Here is a 24,087-nt window from a genome sequence, read left to right as displayed (position 1 = left end):
ACAAATTAGGAGAAATTCACAAAACCATGCTATTTCATTGAATAAATGTGAGATAAGTTGATAAAATTCCCTAAATTCAACACAAGATAAACCACAAAATTGGGGTTTATCACTTGCTCAATCCGACAATCTCTGTGGGATTCGACCCTCACTCACCTGAGGTATTACTTGGACGACTTGGTGCACTTGCCGGTTCAGTTGTGCGGAGTTCAATTTCGCGCACCAAGTTTTTGGCGCCGTTGTTGGGGATTGTTCGAGATTGAAAAACTACCAAACTATCTTGTTGCTTAGATTAGGTATTCTTTATGGTTTATTTGCTTTTTTGTTTATGGCTTTTTTTTCTTTTTTTTTTTAATTTTTCAAAACCTTTTCTTTTTCTTTAGTAATCTTTGTCTTTTGTTTGAGCCTTGTATCAATCTTTAAGTTTGGTGTCCTTTTTTGACTTCTTTTCTTGATTATTTTTCAAAAATTGTTCTTGAGTGTTCTTCATTGTGTTCGAATTGTTCTTGGTAATTTTTCTTGTTTGATTTTAAACATTTTAAGTTTGGTGTCTTTTAGTTGTTTTTCCTTTATTTCGAAAATTAGTGTCATTTGATCTTAAATTTTTAAGTTTGGTGTCTCTTAGTTGTTTTTCTTTTTTCTTTAAAATTTGAAAATTCAAAAAAAATATATATTTCTTTTATCTTTATTTAAATTTTTGAAAATCTTTGCAATCTTTCTTTTATCTTGATTTAAAAATTTTAAGTTTGGTATTTTCTTGTTAGTAAAGTTTAAATTTTAAATTCTAAATCTTATCTTTTCAAATCTTTTTCAAATATTTATCTTATCTTTTTTATCTTTCTTTAAATTTCAAAAATTCTATCTTATCTTAATTCAAACTCAATTTTAATTCAAGATTTTAAAATTTAAAATTCAAAAATTTAAAAGTTCAAATTTCAAATTACAAAATCAAATCTTTTCAAATTTCAAATTTCAAAAATTCAAAATCTTTTCAAATTTTCATCATATCTTTTTACTTTAAATCCTTCATATCCTATCTTTTTTTAAAATTTTGAATTTCAAATTCTTATCTTTTTAAATCTTTACTATCTTTTAAAGTTTGATTTCCAAAATTTTTAATTTTTAAATCTTATCTTTCTTAATCTTTTTAAAACTTTATCTTATCTTTCTTTTTAAATTTCAAAACTTACTTATCTTATCTTCTTTTCAAATTTAAAACTTTAAAATTTCAAATCTTTACTTTGTTTTAAATTTGAATTTCAAAATCTTTGTTTGACTTTTTCTTTCTTTTATTTTCGAAAACTACTTTTAGATTCACATTTTAATTAGTTGTCTAAGCTTTTAATTTCATTATTATTTTCGAAAATCAATAAATAAGTAAAATAAAAACAAAAATATTTTAATTCTAGTTTTCCTTTTTGTTCTTAAAATTCGAAATTCTCCCCCCTCTATTTTCAAATTCCATCTCATCTTCTACATTCATTCATTCTTCTTCTTCTTCTTCTTCTTCAGATATCTCATAGGGAGTTCTCTATACTCTGACATAGAAACTCCCGTTCGTTCTCTTTCTTGATTTTCTTTTTCTTCTTTATCAGCAAGAACAGAGATAAAGAACCTCTCTTTGATCCTGATCCTGAACCTGAGAGGACTCTAAGGAGGCATTTACAACAAGTTAGAGCATAACACTCTGGAGGTAAGCTCACAAAGCTTTTCGAACAAGAAGTTGAGAATACAAACATGACAACCAATCCCAATGATAAAGGAGATGTAAGGAAGGTCCTAGGTGACTTTAGTGCACCCACTTATAACTTCTATGGACGGAGCATCTCTATACCTACCATTGGTGCAAATAACTTTGAGCTGAAACCTCAACTGGTCACTCTAGTTCAACAGAACTGCCAATTTCATGGACTTCCAGAGGAAGATCCCAACATATTTATCTATGATTTCTTGCAGATCTGTGATACTATCAAAACTAATAGAGTGGATCCAGAGATTTACAAGATGATACTTTTCCCCTTTGCTATAAGCGACAGAGCTAGGTTATGGCTGGATTCTCAGCCCAAGGAAAGCCTAGACTCTTGGGAGAAGGTTATCAATGCATTCTTGACCAAGTTCTTTCCACCTCGAAAGCTGAGCAAGCTTAGGGTGGAAGTTCAAACCTTCAAACAGAATGTGGGTGAATCCCTTTATGAAGCCTGGGAGAGGTACAAGCAATTGATTAGAAGATGCCCTCCTAACATGATTTATACTAGACCATGCTAGATATATTCTATGATGGTCTTTCTGACATGTCTAAGATGGCTTTGGACCACTCTGCTGGTGGATCACTTCACTTAAAGAAACACTTGAAGAGGCAGAGAAACAAATTGACATGGTTGCAAACAACCAATTCATGTACACTTCTGAGAGGAACCCATGTGAACAATGGGGTGGCTCAGAAGAGAGAAGTCCTGGAGGTTGACACTCTGAATGCTATATTGGCTCAGAACAAGAACCTGACCCAACAGGTCAACATGATCTCTCAGCATCTAATTGGATTGCAAGCTGCAGCTGGCAGCACTCAAGAGGCATCTTATGAAGGAGAAGCCTATGATCCAGATCAACCTATGATGGAAGAGGTTAACTATATGGGAAATACCTCAGGGAATCCTAACAATAAGCCTTATGGGAATACCTATAATACATCATGAAGGAATCACCCCAACTTTACATGGAGGGATCAACAGAAGCCTCAGAAAGGTTTAAATAACAATCAAGGTGGAAGAAACCAGAATAGGTTTAATAACAGACCATTCCCACCTTCTCAGCAACAGATGGAGACTTGTAAACAAAGCTTCTCTAACTTAGCCACTATAGTCTCCATTCTCTCTAAGACAACTCACAGTTTCAAGATAGAGACTAGGTCCTCCATCAGGAATCTGGAGGTGCAGATTGGTCAGCTAAGTGAAAAGATCCCTGAGATCCCCTCTAACACTCTTCCAAGTGACACTGAAGTAAACCCAAGAGAAGAGTGCAAGGCCCTCACTACAGGAGCTGAGGCCGAATCTGAAGAGGAGCTTCTGGCGTTGAACTCCAACAAGGGAGTAGCTGGGTGTTCAACGCCCAAGGAGGAGCAAGTTGTGGCGTTGAACGCCACAATAGGAGAGGATGGGCGTTCAACGCCCACTAAGGACCTTCCTGTTGAAGAACTAAAGGAAATCAGAACTCATGAGAAGACCACAGAGGTCCCCTTGAATGCCCTATTGCAGATTATGGAGTCTGAAGAATACTCCTCCTCTGATGAGGAAGAGGAAACTAGAGAAGAGCAAGTTTCTCGGTACTTGGGAATCCTCATGAAGCTGAATGCAAAATTATTTGGAACAAAGGCATTGAAATAAGAACCCCCAGCACTTACCCAAGAGTGCAGTGCCCTGGTTCAGAGAAAGCTGCCTCAGAAGAGGGCATACCCTGGAAACTTCCTGATTTCCTGTACCTTAAGTACAATCACCTTTGAGAAGGCCTTATGTGACCTTGGGTCAAGCATCAACCTCATGTCTCTCTCTATAATGAAGAGACTAGAAATTCTAGCGGTGCAAGCTACCAACATTTCATTAGAGATAGAAGACATGTCATTGAAAAAGGCATATGGCATGGTGAAGGATGTCCTAGTGAAGGTTGAAGACCTTTATCTCCTAGCTAATTTTGTAATTCTTGACACTGGGGAGGACAAGGATGAGTCCATCATTCTTGGAAGGCCATTCCTTACCACTGGAAGAGCCATGATTGATGTAGAAAGAGGAGAACTAGTCCTGCAACTGAATGAGGACTGTCTTGTGTTCAAGGTTCATAAATCTCACTCTACATCAATTAGAAAAGGCACAATTGACAAGCACTTAGTGCTTCCACCACTCCTCTTAATACAGAGCCTAATAGAGCCCCTAGACACCAACTCTAAGTTTGGTGTGCGGCAACCATCATCAAGCTCTGAGAAGGATTGCAGCAAGAAAAAAGTGCCTAAGGGCTGGAGGGGCAAGAAGATCCCTACTGAAGACCTCTCACCCGGAATGAGAGTGGTCTTCACTAACAGTCCAATCATTCTAGACACTATGAACAGGATCCTGTCTTTAGAACATGTAGAGCTCATCCATGAGAGCACAAGAAGGAAGTTCACTGTAAGGGGTAAAATTCTGAGCCCCTATCCATCTCCGTAAAGGAGCTGTCCGTGAACCTAGTGACGGAAAAAAAGCGCTTTTTGGGAGGGAACCCAACCATGAGTAGAGTATTTCTATTTTTCTTTCTTTTAGTTTATTTTCATTTGAGCTTTGTTAGTTTATATTCATAGTTATTTCCTGATGAGTGGATATTTTATACGCTTTTTGACATCACTTTCATATAGTTTTTAGTAGTTTTTGTTTAGTTTTTATTAAGTTTTTATAGGTTTTAGTGTTAAATTAAAATTTTTGGATTATACTATGAGTTTTTGTGTTTTTGGGAAATTTCAGGTATTTTCTGGCTGAAATTGAGGAGCTGGAGCAGAAGTCTGATTCAGAGACAGAGAAAGCACTGCAAATGTTGTCCAAATCGGACCCATATGTAATCGGAAGAGATTTTCTAGAGCTACAAAAGTCCAAATGGAGGGCTCTTAATGGCTGTGAAAAGCTAACTTTCAGAGCTTTCCAGCGATATATAATAGTTCATACTTTACTTCGGATTAGAAGGCTCAAAACTGGCGTCCAACGCCAGCTTCCTGCTCTTTTCCAGGCGTCCAGCGCCCAACGAGCAGAGACCAATGTACAAATGCCCAAAGAGGACCCCCAAGCTGGCGTTCCATGCCCAAGAGACCTCATAGCATGTGGATCTCATCAAAGCTCAGCCCAAACACTCACCAAGTGGGCCCCAGAAGTGGATTTTAGCACTAAATAGACTGTTTTACCGTTACTAGTAATTTGTTTTGTATTTAAGGGATTAAATTTATGTAATTCAAACCTTTATTTACCATATTCGCATATCATACACGTTTTGCATTGTATTTTATTTCAGAATGAGTTTCTAAACATCCTAAGTTGAGGGGAGGAGCCCTGCTGAGTCCTATGAATTAATAAAAGTATTACTGTTTCTTCTTCGATCTGTGTTTGATCTATCTCTAAGATGTATATCCGATCTTCATCGTGGTCAATAGGATTTTCTGACAAATTAGCTCTGTTCATCACATTAAGATGAACGTGCCTGACAAAAACCCGCGTCTACTTGGGTTCGTGTGAATACTTGGCCGGAAAGCATGAGCCAACAGTTCAGCTGATTTCCAGGGAGATTAGGGTCTCCGTGGTATAGGCTAGAATTCAAAGAATCAGCGTTCTCTAATCTGGAAGATTGGATCTTTTCTGTGGCGTTTTGAGTAGGATCGCCAAGAGAATGAACTACTAGAGCTTCACCCTCCGTCAGATTGAATGACCATAAGCAATGGCATTTGACTTGTAGCAGAGGAGATTAATGACCACGGACAATGGCTTTGATCACTTACAGCCTGCCATAGAAGAAGATCATTCACAAGCAAAGAAGACAGTAATACCAGAGTTCATTCAGAAAGACAAAGCAACTCCGACTCTCAACCCTATTCCTACTACAAATTCCATATATGGCATATAATGATTCAAGGTTTACATAAACTCTCTGATTCCACCTGACTAAGACCTGCAAGACAACCATTTCTTGCTTTAAGCCACAATCCTCGAGGGATCGACCCTGACTCGCTCATGTATTACTTGGACGACCCAGTGCACTTACTGGTACTCCTGCTGTACGAAAAGTGTGGGGTTTGTGTACACGCGCACCAAGTTTTTGGCGCCGTTACCGGGGATTGTTGAGTTTGGATAAACTGAAGCATTGTCTTGCTCCCTAGATTAAGTAATTTTTATTTTTTGAGTCTTTTAATTTTCGTTTTCTTCTTCTTTAAATTTCGAAAATCACAAAAAGTTTTCAAAAATATTTTTCTTTTCTTTGCTCAATTTTTGTTCTTGATATTGAGTCTTTCATGTTCTTGTTTCCTGTTTTTCAATTCAAAAAACTTTAAAACTTCTTCCTTCCCTTTTTTAAAATATTTGTCTTTTCTCTATTTGAGTCTTTGTTTGTATTCTTGGTTTGAGTCTTTGAGTCTTTTATTTTTATATTCTTCCTCAAATTTTCGAAAATTTCACAAAGCTTTTCAAGAAAATTTTTTTGTTTTCTTGTTTAATCTTTGTTCTTAGTTTGAGTCTTTTCTTTTTGTTCTTGTTGAGTTTTTCGTCCCTTTTGAGTTTTTCTTTCAAAAAATTTTCAAAAATAGTTTCTTTGTTTAATTCTTGTGTTAATTCTTTAAGTTTGGTGTTTTCTTGTTAATTTTCTTTTAATTTTCGAAAATCTTTGTTTAATTTTCTAAAAATTTTAAGTTTGGTGTTCTTTTTATGTTCTTGTGTTCTTTGAAGCTTTAAATTTTGTTCTTTGTGTTCTTGTGAGTCTTCAAAGTGTTCTTGAGTCTTTTATGTGTTTTGATCTTAAAATTTTTAAGTTTGGTGTCCCCTTGTGTTTCCCTCCAAATTTTCGAAAATAAAGGGGTGCTAGATCTAAAAATTTTAAGTCTTGTGTCTTTTTTGTGTTTTTCTCTTTTATCATAAAATTCAAAAATAAAAAAATATCTTTTCTATCTTATCTTTTTACATTATTTTCGAAAATAACAATAAAAATTCAGATTTTGATTTTAAATTTTTATCTTATCATATCTTAGTTGTTAAGTTTTCAAAAATAAAATCTTTTTAAAAATAAAAATCTTATCTTTTTCAAAATCAAATTTCAAATCTTATCTTTTTCTAATTTCAAATTTTAATTTTAAATCTTTTCTTATCTAATCTTCTATTTTATTTTAAAATTTAAATCTTTTCTTAATTAATATCTTATCTTCTCTATTATTTTTCAAAACTTCCTAACTAACTTTTCCCTCCTTAATTTTCGAAAATAATATCATCTTCTTCTCTCTCTTCTTTTTCAAAACCACTTAACTAACTCTTTGCTCTCTTAATTTTCGAAAATTTCTTCTTTTCTTCCCTCCTCTATTTTCGAAAATTGAACAATTAAAATTCAAATCTCTTTAAATTAATTTAACTTAATTTTCGAAAACTAATTAATTAATTAAACAAAAATAAAAATATTTTAAGTATTGTTTACTTTTTCTATTTATACTTCTTCTCTTCTCATCTCTATTTATTTGAACTATACTTCCTTCTTTTTTTCTACCTCAACTTCTTTATTTTCTTTTCTTTCTTCTTCACATCTCACTTGGAGCTTCTTGATAATTGGCACAAAAAGCTTTCTTGTGATTTCTCTTCCATCTTCACTTCTTCTATCTTCTTACTCTTATCTACTATATCCAAGGTATTTTTCTTTTACTTCTTTTCTTTCTTCTTCTTCTTTCTTTACTTCTGACTTTAAGGAGGAACTTCTTGCCAATTGGCATAAAGAGCTTTCTTCTTTTCTTTATTTTTCTTTGCTTCTTGTTTATGACTAAGAACAGGGATAAAGAATCCCTCTTGACTCCTGATCCTGAACCTGAGAAGACTCTGAGGAGGCGTTTACAACTAGCTAAAGCACAACACTCCGGAAGAGACCTCTCAGAAAATTTTGAACAAGAACTGGAGGACATGACCGAACCACAAGAGGAGCCCAGAAAGGTCCTTGGTGACTTCACCATGCCTACCTCTAATTTTTATGGCAAAAGCATTGCTGTACCTGCCATTGGAGCTAAAAATTTTGAGCTTAAGCCTCAGTTAGTCTCTCTTCTGTAGCAGAACTGCAAATTTCATGAATTTTCACTTGAAGATTCACATCAGTTCTTAGCAGAATTCCTGCAGATATGTGATACTGTAAAGACTAATGGAGTTAATCCCGAAGCCTACAAGCTGATGCTCTTTCCCTTTGCTTTGAGAGACAGAGCTAAGTTCTGATTGGATGTCCAGTCTAGAGAGAGTCTTGACTCTTGGGAAAAGCTAGTTAATGCTTTTCTGGCTAAGTTCTTTCCTCCTCAAAAGATGAGAAAGATTAGAGTGGAAGTTCAAACCTTTAGACAAAGAGAAGGTGAATCCCTCTATAAAGCTTGGAAAAGGTACAAGCAACTGATTAGGAGATGTCCTCCTGACATACTCTCAGAGTGGTCCATCATAGGCGTGTTTGATAAACCACTATTTTATGTTTGTCTTGTACTCAATTGAGTGGATTTTATCAACTCTTTACCCACTTATTCATACTATTTGCATGGTTTTACTTTTTCCTTCTTGATTTTGTGCTATGATTGAAAACATGCTTCCTTGGCCTTATATTTGCTAATATTAACCCTCTCTTATTACCATTAGATGCCTTGATATGTGTGTTAACTGTTTTCAGAGATTACAGGGCAGGAATGGCTTGGAGGATGGAAAGGAAGCATGCAAAAGTGGAAGGAATACAAGAAGTTGAAGAAACTGCAAAGCTGTCAGCCTGACCCTCTCGCACTAAAACGGTCATAACTTGAGCTAACAGAGGTCCAAATGACGCGGTTCTAGTTGCGTTGGAAAGCTAACGTCCAGGGCTTCGATTTGATATATAATATGCCATAGTTGCCCTGACGCTAGGCGACGTGAACGCGTGCTCCACGCGGACGCGTTGCAGTGACGAAAATCAGCGTGGCAGATTTCTTCTCCAGCGATTTTTGGGCTGCTTTCGACCCAGTTTGCGGCCCAGAAAACACAGATTAGAGGCTATAAAGTGGGAGAATCCATTCATTCATAATCACCAGCTCATAATTCAAAATTTTTAGTTTTAGATGTAGTTTTTAGGGAGAGAGGTTCTCTCCTCTCTCTTAGGATTTAGGATTAGGATTTCTCTTAGGATTTAGGATTTCAACTTCTTCAATCACAGGTACAACGTTCCTTTTATTTATTTTCCCAATTTACTTTATGAACTTTTCCATGTTAGATTTGAATTTATGTTTAAACGTAATTTGATGTGTTTCAGATTTATGATTGCTTTATTCTATTTATGAATGCTTTCAATCTAATTTAGATATTTTTTCCTTTTGGATTTGGTTAAATAATTCGTGACGCTTGAGTTATCAAACTCGAGGTGTTGACTGAAAATTGGAATTCTTCAAGAATTAAATCGAGTTTCACTAACTCTAGGCTTTCACAAGGAAAGACTAGGACTTGAGGATTCAAATTAATTCATCCACTTAACTTACCTTCATAGTTAGAGGTTAACAAGGTGGGAGAAAAATCCAATTCTCATCACAATTGATAAGGATAACTAGGACAGGACTTCTGATTTTCATACCTTGCCAAGACTTTTATTAATTATTAACTTATTTTTCTTAGCAATTTATTTCCTTGTTCAAAACTTTTAAAAGCCCCAAAATATACCTTTGCATAACCAATAATAAATCATACTTCCCTGCAATTTCTTGAGAAGATAACCCGAGGTCTAAATACTTCGGTTATCAATTTTAAAGGGGTTTGTTACTTGTGACAACCAAAACGTTTGTAAGAAAGGATGGTTGCTTGGTTTAGAAACTATACTTGCAACGAGAATTTATTCTGACTTCTAAACCGTCAATCTTCCGTTCTCTTCAAAATGGCGCCGTTGCCGGGGAATTGCAAACGTGTGCCTTATTATTGGTTATTGTAAATATTACTTTTTGCATGTTTATTTGTTTTTATTTTTGTTTTTATTTTTGCTTTTTCATAAATTAAGAGGTTATTGGTGTTTATTTAGTTATTAAAAATTTTTCAAAAATTTGTTCTTCGTGTTCATCTTGACCTTCAAGTTGTTCTTAGTTGTTTTCTTCATTTTGATCTAAAAATTTTAAATTTAGTGTCATTTTATCATTTTTCTCTTTCCTCATTTAATTCAAAAATATCTTTTCTCTTTATTTTAATTGAATTTTTGAAATTTGCATTAAAAAAAATTCAGATTTTTTTTTTAAATTTTTATCTTATCTTATCTTAGTTTTAAATTTCAAAATTCATATCTTTTTCAAAAATCATATCTTTTTCAAAATCTTATCTTATCTTATTTCAAAAAAATCAAATTTCAAAATTCAATATTTAAATTTCAAATTTCAAATTTCAAATTTCAAATTTCAAATTTCAAAATTCAAAAATTTAAAATTCAAATTTTCAAATTTTACATTTCAAAATTTAAAATTCAAATTTCAAAATGTAATTTTCAAATTCAAAATTTAAATTTCAATAACCTTTTAATTTAAATTTGTTTTTATTTTTGTTTTTAATTTTTATTTGCTATTATGAATTCTCACCCCATCGCTTTGAGTTTAGTTCCAATGCTGTTGCAAGGAATGGAAATTATAACAGGAACATGCATCAAGGTCAAAACAATCAGAGATGGAAGGATCCATGAGGATCTGATCAACCCTTTCGGCAACAACACCCTCCAAGATACCATGGACCACGACAATTCCACAATGCATGTCAAAACAATAGTTATGGTGGACCCTTCCGTGACAACCAACATCCACCAGTTTGCTATGGTCAAGAGCCATTCCAAGGTGCATACCAAGATGATGAATATGGTGGACTCCCTTGTAATTACCAACAAGCCCCATCATACGCCTGTAAACTACCTCCTCAACATAGCTTTGAACCACTACACTCACAAGCCAACTACCACCATTCACCTCCATATGACCCTAACTCTTATCCACCCCAATTTCAATCCAATTACCCCCAACAACCACCACTTCCATATGCACCATGTCCATATCCATCACCCCAAGAAACAAGGGAGCGTCTCAAGGAAACAATGGAAAAATTTCATGCAACCCTTCACCAATTGAATCAAGTGATTAATCGATTACCTTCCTGATGTTCGGACACTCAAGGAACCCCCATGGCTTCATGTGGACAATCTAATGAAGAACGTAGCATGAAGGAGATACTAGAAACTCCAGTGGACAGTATGGAGCATGACTTTGTACTGGAACAAGTGGAGAAAGTTATAATTATTGAAGAGGAAGAAGTGGTTGAAGACTTAGGAGATGCTGAACCCCCATGGGAAAGTCAAGTTATAAAGCCTCTTTCAAAGATGTTTGAAATTGATGTTGAGGAGGGTGTACAACCTCCAAGGCATATCATGGTTGAAGACTTTGAAGGGGATGATCAAGAGATGGATTCCATCATTGATGAATTCTTATCTACATTTGAATCCTCTCCCATTGGACTTGACATGGAGATTAAAGAAGAAGAAGCACAACCTCCCATGCCCTTGGTGAACAATGAAAAAGAGATTGAATTGGAAGAAAGCTACCAAGAGGAAGAGATTGATATTGAAGAAGCTTGCAAAGAGGTGAAAACTGTCAAAGAAGAGCACAAGGGAATTGAGCTGGAAATCACCTTGCCAAAGTTGTTGGAGACCTCTCCCCCAAAACCATCACCATCCATCCCTTCATTCAAGTGGGTAAATCTCTCATCTCTAGCCTTAATTAGCTCACTTGAATATGCTTTGCTTGAGACAGATGGTCAGCTTAGAGTTTTTTGTGGCTATAAGGGCAAGCGGGAGATGATCAGTGGTAGGAATTGTCATGCAAGGTTCAATATGGTTGCATGCTCTAAACTAAAGTATCACGGTTGAAAGAATACTAAATTGTATGGGTCTAGGAAGCTGTTTGGATGTCTCAGTGAGAATTTCAATTGCGTGCCACCCGGATGGAATCAGGATGATCAACAAGAAGACGGGTGTAAAAGCAAAATCTGGGACCCCGGAATTCAGTCTAGAAATCAACACTCTTGGGGCCTTGTCACTTGCTTTAACCTGCTAGAAGGCTTTCTGCGCCTAGTTTGGGATTCCGGAGGCCATTGGAATCACAAACATTGGTGGAGATTCCTGGATGAGTTCAAGCACAAGCCACCATAACAAAGGACTCCCCAAATGTCCAACTTATGGACTTTAACTAAAAGTGCTAGGTGGGAGACAACCCACCATGGTATGATCGTTCCTTTTTTCAACTATAATTTTATTTAGTTTTGTTTGTTTTTGAATTTTATTTTATTTCATTGAACCTGGAATTATTCATAACATCTGCATACTGCATTCTGCATTTTGCATTTAAAAAAAAAAAAGAGGAAAAGCACGCACACGACGCGGTAGTGTCACTGACACGTCCGCGTCACAAGTACATTAGGAAGAAAAGAAAAGTGAACAGAGAGTCACGCGAGAGCGTGGCTGGAGGCGTGCCTTTGGCACAAATTGATCCACGCGTCCGCGTCACGTGGGAAAAATGCCTTCCACGCGTCCGCGTCACCCACGCGAATGCGTGGCCCTGCAAAATCGACGTAAAGAGGTGTATGGCAGAGAGTTATGATGGAGCTGGGCTGGAATGATGCTAGAAGGACCAGCCCTACCACGCAACGCGTGCCCCACAGGTCCGCGACATTTTTAAAAGAAAGGCCATTCACGCGATCATGTCACCCACGCGATCGCGTCACCCACGCGACCGCGTCACCCAGATTTTTAGCAAAATGCATTTAAAACAGAGAGTTGCGCGACCGCGAGGTTGCCCTCGCGCCAGTAGCACCAAACGAGTCACGCGTCCGCGTGACCGATGCGACCGGGTCGACTCATATAGGCGCCATCTGCGCGAACGCGTACCCCACGCGTCCGCGTCGCCTCCGCCGCACAGCTTATCCAAATCAGCGCCAAAAATCTTATCTTTTCTTCCTCAATCCTAATTTTTCCTCCCTCCTTTCTTACTTACTTCTTCTTCTCTTCTTTCCCTTCTCATTCCTCTTATCTTTCATTTTATTTTATTTCATTTTCATACTTTCATTCATTACATTTTAATTTAGTGCATATTTTTTTTCTTTTCTAAATTCATTATTTTTCCATTGGTGTTAAATTTTCTTATTCAACTGTTACATCTTTTCTTGAATTATTCTGGTGCTTCATGACTTGTTTTATTCTGATTGGGTATTATCAATTATATGTCAATGCTAATTTTTATAATACTGGTATTCTTTTTGCATTGACATGAATTTATATTGTCTTTCATTACCCACACTTCTCCCCCATTTGTTGCAACTTTTGCACCACTGGTATGCCATTTACTTCCATTTTCTCACTTGCATGATGTAGCTACCATGTAATTGAGACCTTTATTATTTGGCATTAACACCCATATTTTATTTATGTTCTTATCTTTATTTCTGGTTACTTTCCTTCTTTTTCTCTTCTTTCAGGATGGCCACCGAGGAAGAAAAAGGGAAAGCTTCTAACTGGGGAGACATGCAAGTCAATCTGCACAATCTATAGAGAAAGACATTAGTTGGAGCAGCCTGTCCACTTGTACATCTTAGCATGCACCGAGGACGGTGCAATCTTTAAGTGTGGGGAGGTCGATATCGATCTCCATGGGTTAGTTACTCTTCTATCTCAACACCAATGGTTTATTTTCCTTGTTAGTTGTTGCATTTGCATGTTTGATTGCATGATTATTTGATTTTGTGCATATTTTATCACTTGTTTGAAGTAATATTTTCTTTTTCAAGAAACCTTTTAGAGCATTTCACTAATTTGAATAAAATTTAATGTTAAACTTGTTTGAAGAAATATTATACTGGAACATGGTTTAGAGCTTGAACACACAAAACCAGTGAGATTTTGAGCCTATTTGAATTGGTTGCATTTTACCAACCAATATTTTATTTTTGGTGTGTGTTTTTTCTCTCTAAAATTGTGATCTTTGTCTTGCTTAATTCTATATTTCTATGGTTTGATCTATGCATACACTTACATGATTGAGGCCTTTGTTTCACTAAGCTTACATACCCATATGGGCTTACCCTTTCATTATTCTTTGCAAACCAATGTTGAGCCTATTATACCCCTTTGTTCTTTACTTTAGCACATCATTAACTCTAAGTGGAAAACAATAATGTCCTTAATTTGAATCTTTGGTTAGCTTAGACTAGTCAGAGTGCTCATGAATTAAGTATGGGGAAAGTTGAATCTGGAAACATTTGGTTTGAGAATTGAGTATGTTAGAATTTTCTGAAAATGTGAAAAAAAATGTTTAGGACATTATTCATGCATCCAATAATTTAATGCATTAAGAAAAATAAAAGAAAAGAAATATATATATATATATAGAAAATAAAAAAAAAGAAGTGAGAAAAAGAAAAGAAAAAAGAGCAATTAAGCAAAAAAAAAAAAAAGGGACAAAATGCCCCAAAGTAAGTGGTGAAAGTAATGCATATGTACTGTACTTGAAATTAGAATGCATGAATATATGGAAAACATGGTTAATCGATACTTAGATGTGGTATTATGATTACATGGATTGTCTAAAGTTAGGTGGAAAGTTTAAGTTAATTAAGGATTCAGATTTTAGTCCACTTGGCCAAATACAATCCTACCTTGACCCTAACCCCATTACAACTCTTAAAAGACCTCTTGATATGTGTATTTGTGCATCAAATTTGTGTTGATTGGTAGAAGAAAAGCAAGCCTTAGAAAGCAAGGTTAGTAGAGGATTGAGAGAATTGAACCTTAAACACATGAGTGATTAGAGTGTATACACTTCCAGTGAGGGTTCGATGCTCGATTCCTTGTTTCCGGCTTTCATGAGACTATTTTCTTTTGAAAGTTTACTTGTACTTTATTCTGTGATTTGAATTAGTAAAATCCAGTTCATATTTATTCTTGGAGAATTTATTTACTTTTAAACCAAGTAGGAAAAAGCATTCTTCATGTAGTTGGATTCATATAGATAGGTTGCATTTCATACATTCTACCATTTCTCTTCACTCCTTTATAGCTTCTCTTGAGCTTAGCATGAGGACATGCTATTGTTTAAGTGTGGGGAGGTTGATAAACCACTATTTTATGGTTTATCTTGTGCTCAATTGAGTGGATTTTATCAACTCTTTACCCACTTATTCATACTATTTGCATGGTTTTACTTTTTCCTTCCTGATTTTGTACTATGATTGAAAACATGCTTCCTTGGCCTTATATTTGCTAATATTAACCCTCTCTTATTACCATTAGATGCCTTGATATGTGTGTTATGTGTTTTATGAGATTACAGGGCAGGAATGGCTTTGAAGATGGAAAGGAAGCATGCAAAAGTAGAAGGAATACAAGAAGTTGAAGGAACTGCAAAGCTGTCAGCCTGACCCTCTCGCACTAAAACGGTCATAACTTGAGCTACAGAGGTCCAAACGATGCGGTTCTAGTTGCATTGGAAAGCTAACGTCTGGGGCTTCAATTTGATATATAATATGCCATAGTTGCCCTGACGCTAGACGACGCGAACCCATGCTCCACGCGGACGCGTCGCAGTGACGAAAATCAGCATGGCGGATTTCTTCTCCAGCGATTTCTGGGTTGTTTACGACCCAATTTGCGGCCCAAAAAACACAAATTAGAGGCTATAAAGTGGGGGAATCCATTCATTCATAATCACCAGCTCATAATTCATAATTTTTAGTTTTAGATGTAGCTTTTAGGGAGAGAGATTCTCTCCTCTCTCTTAGGATTTAGGATTAGGATTTCTCTTAGGATTTAGGATTTTAACTTCTTCAATCACAGGTTCGACGTTCCTTTTATTTATTTTCCCAATTTACTTTATAAACTTTCCATGTTAGATTTGAATTTATGTTTAAACGTAATTTGATGTGTTTCAGATTTATGATTGCTTTATTCTATTTATGAATGCTTTCAATCTAATTTAGATATTTTCTTCCTTTTGGCTTTGGTTAAATAATTGGTGACGCTTGAGTTATCAAACTCGAGGTGTTGACTGAAAATTAGAATTCTTCAACAATTAAATCGAGTTCCACTAACTCCAGGCTTTCCCAAGGAAAGACTAGGACTTGAGGATTCAAATTAATTCATCCACTTAACTTACCTTCATAGTTAGAGGTTAACAAGGTGGGAGAAAAATCCAATTCTCATCACAATTGATAAGGATAACTAGGACAGGACTTCTGATTTTCATACCTTGCCAAGAGTTTTATTAATTATTATTTTATTTTTCTTAGCAATTTATTTCCTTGTTCAAAACTTCTAAAAGCCCCAAAATATACCTTTGCATAACCAATAATAAATCATACTTCCCTGCAATTTCTTGAGAAGACGATCCGAGGTCTAAATACTTTGGTTATCAATTTTAAAGGGGTTTGTTACTTGTGACAACCAAAACGTTTGTAAGAAAGGATGGTTGCTTGGTTTAGAAACTATACTTGCAACGAAAATTTATTCTGACTTCTAAACCGTCAATCTTCCGTTCTCTTCAGTGTTCTATGATGGCTTATCTGAGATATCCAAGATTTCCTTGGATAGCTCTGTAGGTGGATACCTCCCCTTGAAGAAAATGCCTGCAGAAGCTAGAGAACTCATTGAGATGGTTGCAAACAACCAATTCATGTACACCTCTGAGAGGAATCTTGTAAACCATGGAATCTCTCAGAAGAAAGGAGTTTATGAAGTTGAGACTCTGAATGCCATCCTGGCTCAGAATAAGATCCTGACCCAACAGGTCAACATGATCTCTCAACATATCACTGGGATTCAAACTGCATCTAGCAATACTCAGGAAGCTTATCTTGAAGAAGAAGCTTATGATCCTGATCAACCCACTACGGAGGAGGTGAATTACATGGGAGAGCCCTATGGAAACACTTACAACCCTTCATGGAGGAATCATCCTAATCTTTCATGGAAAGATCATTAGAAACCTCAGCAAGGTTTTAATCAAGGTGGTAGGAACCAGAATAGGTTCAATAACAAACCACCATTCCCGTCTTCTCAAGGGAATATGGAGACCTCTAAGTAGAGCTTTTTTGACTAGCCAATCTAGTCTCCAGCCTCACTAAGACCACTCATAGTTTCATTAATGAAACAAGGTCCTCTATTAGAAACTTAGAGGTACATGTTGGTCAACTGAGCAAGAAGATCCCTGAGATTCCTCCTAAAACTCTTTCCAGTAATACTGAGTTTAATCCTAGAGAAGAGTACAACGCCATAACATGGAGGTAGAGGCCGAATCAGAGGAGAATGGGAAGGTGTTGAATGCTAGTGAATAAGCCTTCACTGGGCGTTCAACGCCTACAATGGCAGTAAGCCTAGTGTTAAACACTAGTGAGGAAGCCCTCACTGGGCGTTTAACGCCCATCCTGGAGCAGAGCTGCCGTTGAATGCCAACTAGGGAGCACTGGCTGGGTGTTCAACGCCCAAACAGGAAGGCTTTCTGGCGCTGAACGCCAGTGAGGGACCCCTCACTGGCATTCAATGCCTACCAGCCCAGGGAAGCTGGCGTTGAACGCCAACAAAGACATCCCTGCTGGGTGTTCAACGCCCTGAATGCTAGAGGGACTGGCGTTAAACGACAATCAGGGTGGACAGCGAGGGAGTTTAACGCCTAATAAGCTGATAGAGTTGGCGTTGAATGCCAGCCCTAGAACACCCTTTGAGTGCCTAAATCCCACTCAAGAACCCTCTAGCCCAGAACCATAGGAAACCATAAAGACTATTGAGGTTCCTTAGAATGCACTTCTTTAGTGCATGAATTTTGATGACTACTCATCCTCAGATGAGGTTGAAGACACTAGGGAAGAGCAAGTTGCTCATTTCCTAGGAGCTCTAATGAAGCTGAATGCCAAGCTATTTGGTACAAAGCCCCTGGAGGAAAAACCTCCACTGCTTACCAAAGGACTCCATGCTTTGGTTCAGCAAGAGCTACCTCAGAAGCTTTCAGACCCTGGACGCTTTCTGATTCCTTGCACCATAGGCACTATGACCTTTGAAAAGGCTCTGTGTGACCTAGGGTCAAGCATCAACCTCATGCCACTCTCTGTAATGGAGAAGTTGGGAATCCTTGAGGTACAAGCTACACACCTCTCTTTAGAGATGACAGACAAGACCACGAAGAAGCCATATGGCTTAGTGGAGGATGTCTTGGTTAAAGTTAAAAACCACTACATCCTTGCAAACTTCATTGTCTTGGACATAGGAGAGGATGAGGATGACTGTCTCATCCTTGGAAGACCTTTCCTAGCCACAGCTAATGCTATCATTAATGTGGCTAGGGGAGAACTAACCCTAAAGATAGGGGAGGACCACATCTTATTCAAGATGCCTCATCCCAATTCTCCTTCTAAAAGCGAGATAACAGTGCAACACCTAGTGTGCCAACCCTCTCTTTCTGTGCAGAGCTCTGCAGAGCCCCCAGACATCAATTCTAGGTTTGGTGTTGGGCAGCCTTCAATAAGCTCTAAGCACAAAGGTACTAAAAAGAAAGTACCTAAAGGTTGGAGGGACAAGAAGGTCCCAATTGAAGGCCTCTCACCTGGCATGAGAGTTGTCTTCACTAAGAATCTAATCCTACCACATACAGTGAGCCGTGTCCTATCTCTAGAGCATGTAGAGCTCATTCATGAGAGGATAGAAAGAAAATTCACTACCAGGGGCAAAAATCTAAGCCCATAGTCACCTCCATAAAGAGCTCAAGGTCAAGCTAGTGACTTTAAAAGAGCGCTTGTTGGGAGGCAACCCAACTTTACTCAACTTTATTTATTTTATTTTCATTTTGATTTTCTTTCAGTCTTAGAGTCATGATCATGTACATCAGTCCAGAGACAGAATTCACAACAGTTGAATGCCAGTGAGGAAGCTGATGCCAAGGCATCTTAGGCTAGTTTCACTAGCCTTTTTCCTTTTTTTAATAGGTTTTATGCACTTTCTTGAGCTATAAGTAAGCAATTGGGTTAGAAATTTATGTATTCCTAGATTCATTCAACCATGATTAATTTGATGCAATTTTATGAGAATTATGCTATAATTACTTGTATGCTAAGAATGATGAGAATTCTCATGACTTTAGCAAGGCTTTGATGCATATATGGGTTTATGATAGGTGAAAGAAAGCATAGAGGAAGGTTGAAGAAGCAGCCTAGAAAAGATGAAGAAGAAGCAACGTTGGTGGCAAAGTTGGACCACCAACGTTGCCTCAAACGTTGAAGGAGAGGCAGAGCAATTGTCTGCATAATTGCTGATGCTCACGTTGGAGGGAGCGTTGGAAATCCAACGTTACCCCCAATGTTGTGAACAAATGAGCTTTCTGGAAATTCTAAAAAACTGTAGCGACGCGCACGCGCACTGTACGCATACACATGGATTGGAAATTCTGGCAATCCATGTGCACGCGTGGTTGACGCGTACGCATGGGTGGGTGACGTTGGACCCCAAACGCTACCTCCAACGTTGAAGGCCAACGTGTGCGATGGTGAACTCCAAAATCTGAATTTGAAAATGCACAACGACGTGTACGCGTCTATGGCGCGTACGCGTGGGCCTAGTTTTTGAGAATCCAAGCGCACGCGTGCAGCACGCTGATGACATGTCACCATGTCATGTTTTTCTATGCTTTTTCATACAAGAAATTGATGATTTGTGCTTAAATATTGAATGCTTTTGTACTTAATTGGTATATTTCCTTGATATTTTAATTTTATAAATCTTGTAGGAAATAAGAAGAAAAAGAAGCAAAGAAGCACAAAATGAGCTAAAAAGGAGAAAAAAAAAGAGCTTTGGGGCACACTTTGATGTTGGAGCACACTTTGGAGTCTTAAGCCACGCTTTTAAAAGCGTGGCCCATGACCAAACCAAGGGAAGAAAAGCGTGTTTCAAAACAAGGAGCAAGAGCACAAAGCTCTTGCCAAGAGCTTAGAGCTCTTGTGGAGAGCTTTACTTCAGATAATCAAGAGCCAAGCTCTTGCCAAGAGCTTAAAAGCTCTTGCCAAGAGCTTTATCAAAAGCACATGAAAGAAGGAAGCAAGGCAAGCTCACATGCAAAGCTCTTGCCAAGAGCTTTGCCCAAGAGCTTTTTCGGGCTTCTTCAAGGAAAAATCAAGGAAAATGAGCTTGGAAGCAAAAATTTTGGCTAAGTTAAACTTGGGCGCTTACAGCATGACCATGCCTCCTTCAAAGGGCTATAACTTGAGTTACAGATATCCGATTGATGTGCTTCTAGTTGCATTAGAAAGCTGACATTCAGAGCTTTCCAATGATATACGGCAATCCATATTTGGCATAGAATTGTGGCACGAATGAAAGATATCTTTAAGGGCCAAAAACAAGCAAAAACGAATCAAAGTGCTTCCACCAGGATTCGAAGAGGGAGACCAAGGGAAGCAAGGAAGTAGCGCTCTCCTCATGAAAATGTAAGAAAAAGAGCTCACAAAATGCTTCCATCATGGTTCGAACTTGGAGTTTCTCTCCAAAACAAAGGGGTGCTTCTAATAGAGCTCTTACGGAGAGCTTTGAAGCTCTTGGGGAGAGCTTTGCCGTGGGAGTGTGACCCATGGTCCAAAAATCAAATTAATTCAATCTTGCACCAAAATTTAAAAGCCCATGGACATCATTTCAAGGAACAAGAATAAGTTAGCTTAGGAATTTATTTTTAATTGTAATTTGTTTAGAAATTCATTTTTCATTTTCATTTTTATTTTGTGAAAAGCCTATAAAAAGGCATCTGCTTCATTTCTTTAGAGAGCTCCATTGAGAAGGCTGGCTCCACTAGGGAGCATTAGGATTAGAGAGCTCTCTCTTCTAGTTTTTCTTTCTTTGAATTTGAATCTTGGATTGAGGAGTGAAGGAATTCTGTTTCCCTCTTGGTCTAAGATTTCTCTTGGTTGTTCTTCTGCATAATTTCAAAGAATTAAAGAAGAGAATATGAGTTTTCATTTATTGCTTTCATCTTTAATCTTCCTGCATCTTGTTCTCTATTTGATCTAGGAAGGGAGTGAGATCTAGACTTGTTTTCTAGTCTCTTGATTTCCTGAGATCTTTAATTTTATTTTGCAATTGAGTTGAGCTCTTGGCTGCTCTTCTGTTTTTACTGTTTCATTGAAATTGTTAATTTCTTTTTGAGATTTCAGATTGCTGATTTACTTTTCTGCTGCAATTTCCTTCTCCGTGATTTTTGCTTTCTGTTCTCATTGTTCTCAAATTACTTTCCTGCACTTTTGTTCATCTACACTTTACATTTGAGCTACTGTGATCTGAATTTAAATTTTCTTGCACTTTAAATTTCCTGTTACTTGTTCTCAAGATCTCTTCAATTGCTTGCTCTATTGCTCTCTTTAATTTCCAGCATCCCAGCCCTCTTTTACATTTCATGCAATTTACATTTCTTGTCATTTAAGTTTCTGCAATTTACATTTCTTGATCTTTAAGTTTCAATCCAATTTACTTTCTGCATCTTTTAAATTCCTTGCAATTTACTTTATGTTGATCAACTTCACACAATTCACTCAATATTAGCTTGACTAAACTAATCACCCACTAAAGTTGCTTGATCCATCAATCCCTGTGGGATCGACCTCACTCTAAGTGAGTTTTACTACTTGATGCGACCCAGTACACTTGCCGGTGAGTTATAGGTGTTTGGAAATTAGTTTTTTCCACAAAAACACCATCTCACGCGCACGCGTGGATTGACCAATGTTGGAGGCAACGTTGCCAGTCCAACGTTGAGGCCAATGCTCCTCTGCTTGGTTTAAAACTGGAAAATGATAATTCTTGCATCCACCCGCACGCGTGCAGCACGCACAAGTATGGATGAGCAATTTTACCCCATGGACGCAGACGCGCCAGGAACGCATACGCGTGGGTAGCAGAATGTTGGCCCTTCAACGTTAAGTCAATTGCCAATGACAGCAAATTCATCTGGTTTTATTGAAAGGCGTTTGAGTCAACGTTGGCCCTTAAACGTTGACTCCAACCTGAGCACCAGAACTCGGCAATTCAAACAGATCTCTTCTCAAAAGTAAGGGAAACCAACTGGAGCTCTTTCAACCCAATTCCATCAAGGCCAAAAGCTCAATTCAGATATTGAAGATCAATGGAAGAAAATGTATAAATAGTTTAGAATTTAAGTTAGAGGGGGACTTTTTTTCCATTTTTACACTTACTGCACTTTTACTTTTCTGTTCAATTTTAATTTCCAGCAATGTATCTTTCAATTCCAATTTTTATTTTAAGATCTATGAACAAATAAACCCCTTTCATTGGGTTAGGGAGCTCTGTGTAAATTCAATGGATCAATACTAGTTTTCATTCTTTTCTTATTTCTTTTCTCTTGATTTTACTAGAAAGCTTTTGTTCTTCATCCAATTGGATAGTTATCTTGGGAAAGAAGCTATTCATAATTGGATCTCTTCAGAACCTTGGAAGACGAATAAGGAGATCATGCTAGAATTACTTTCTCACAATAGTTTAGATTGGGGTTTGGATGGATATAGTGATATGTAATCCTACCAACACTTTGATCTATGAATTTGTGTGGTATAATCAATGACCAAACTTTATTTCTTTCCATGAGCACTTAAATCAAGGAATTAGGCAATTGTTCATACTTAGAGAGATTAGATTATCAAGGAATTAGGATCTAATCACTTAAGATTGCCAAGGAGATCAATGAATGCATTGATTGAGGAAGAGATGAAAATGAATTTGATCCGGAGAATTCTCACATCTCCTGACCCCAATGAGTTTCCCCATCACTGATCTACCCATTCTTTTACATTCTGCTTCTTTAATTTCATACTAAACCCCATTCCCATTTAATTTCTTGCAATTTAAGATTCTGTCATTTAATTTCTTGCAATTTAAGATTCCCGCCAAATTTTGCTTTCTGCCATTCTCATCCAATTCTGATTTCGTTCAACTAGTATAATTCTCCAATTAACCTTGATCAACCAACCAATCCCTGTGGGATTTGACCTCACTCAATAGTGAGTTTTTACTTGACGACAATCTGGTACACTTGCCGGTAGGAAATTTGTTGAGAGACAAATTTCTGTGAATCAAGTTTATGGCACCGTTGCCAGGGATTGGTTTTGTATTGACAATTACTAAATTGAAGGATAACTAGATTGGGAACTTTTCTTTTCTTTTGATTTATTGAATTTCATTTTTAGTTGTTCATTTTTGTTTTCTGCAATTTTCTTTTAGTTATTTCTCTATAATTTCTCTTACTTCTTTACTTTCCAACAAAACTAACTCACTAACTCATTAACTGTTTGATTAATTGCCTCAATTGCTCTAACCACCCTTTTTCATTAATTGTGAGTTCTTGCTGGTTGCTGCTTATTGTGCTATTTGTATGACAGGTAGGAGAAAGGAAACCTCAACCTCATTCGATAGTGAGCCAGAAAGAACCTTTCTGAGATTAAAGAGGGAAGTAAGAGGAAAGAGGGCTATTGGTACAGAAGAAGAGGAAGAAGACTTTGATATAACCATGGAGGATGATATGGAAAATCACCATGAAGGAGAGGTGGAGTCAATCCTGCTGGACAGGAGAGGAAAGTTCTGGGATCATACATCAATCCAAATCCAGGCAATTGTGGCAGTAGCATTCAAAAGCCAACTATCCATGCTAATAATTTTGAATTGAAGCCTCAGCTCATAACTCTTGTCCAGAACAACTATTCCTTCGGAGGAAGTGCCCAAGAGGATCCTAATGAGTATCTCACTAAATTCCAAAGGATATGTGACACAATTGAATCTAATGGTGTTCACCCTGACACCTATAGATTGCTACGGTTCCATTTTCTTTGAGGGACAAAGCATCAAAAAGGCTGGAATCCTTTCCCAAGGAAAGCTTGACAACCTGGGAAGATGTAATGAACAGATTCTTAACAAGGTTCTACCCTCCACAAAAAGTAAACAGGCTGAGAACTGAAGTGTAGACATTCAGACAGTAGAATGGTGAGACTCTTTATGAAGCTTAGGAGAGATTCAAATATTTGACAAGGAAATGCCCACCTGATATGTTTAATGAGTCGGTGCAAATCCATATCTTTTATGAAGGGCTGAGTCATGATTCAAAGAAAGTTGTAGACCACTCATCTGGAGGTTCCCTAAATAAGAAGAAGACCATTGAAGAATCCATTGATGTTATAAAAATAGTAGCTGACAATGAGTATGTTTATACCTCAGATAGGAGCAACAACAGGGGAGTCTTGGAATTAAACCATATAGATGCAATCTTGGCCCATAACAAGATGATCTCCAAGCAACTGACTGAAT

At 37.2% G+C, this 24,087-nt stretch overlaps 2 non-coding genes across 2 annotated transcripts; both read right to left on the bottom strand.

The window, feature by feature from the left end:
• Positions 1–2,139: 2,139 nt before the first annotated feature.
• LOC112726075 (small nucleolar RNA R71) lies at positions 2,140–2,248 on the bottom strand. The gene has a single exon (XR_003165143.1). It is a non-coding gene; the product is annotated as a small nucleolar RNA R71 (small nucleolar RNA).
• Positions 2,249–23,726: 21,478 nt separating this feature from the next.
• Positions 23,727–23,834, bottom strand: LOC112725989 (small nucleolar RNA R71). Its single transcript, XR_003165064.1, has one exon. It is a non-coding gene; the product is annotated as a small nucleolar RNA R71 (small nucleolar RNA).
• Between the last annotated feature and the right edge of the window lie 253 nt (positions 23,835–24,087).

The sequence above is a fragment of the Arachis hypogaea genome, chromosome 11 (genome assembly GCF_003086295.3).
Source record: "Arachis hypogaea cultivar Tifrunner chromosome 11, arahy.Tifrunner.gnm2.J5K5, whole genome shotgun sequence".
Classification (NCBI taxonomy): Eukaryota; Viridiplantae; Streptophyta; class Magnoliopsida; order Fabales; family Fabaceae; genus Arachis; species Arachis hypogaea.
Note: the sequence above shows the minus strand (reverse complement) of the source record. Positions and strands in the feature narration are given on the sequence as shown.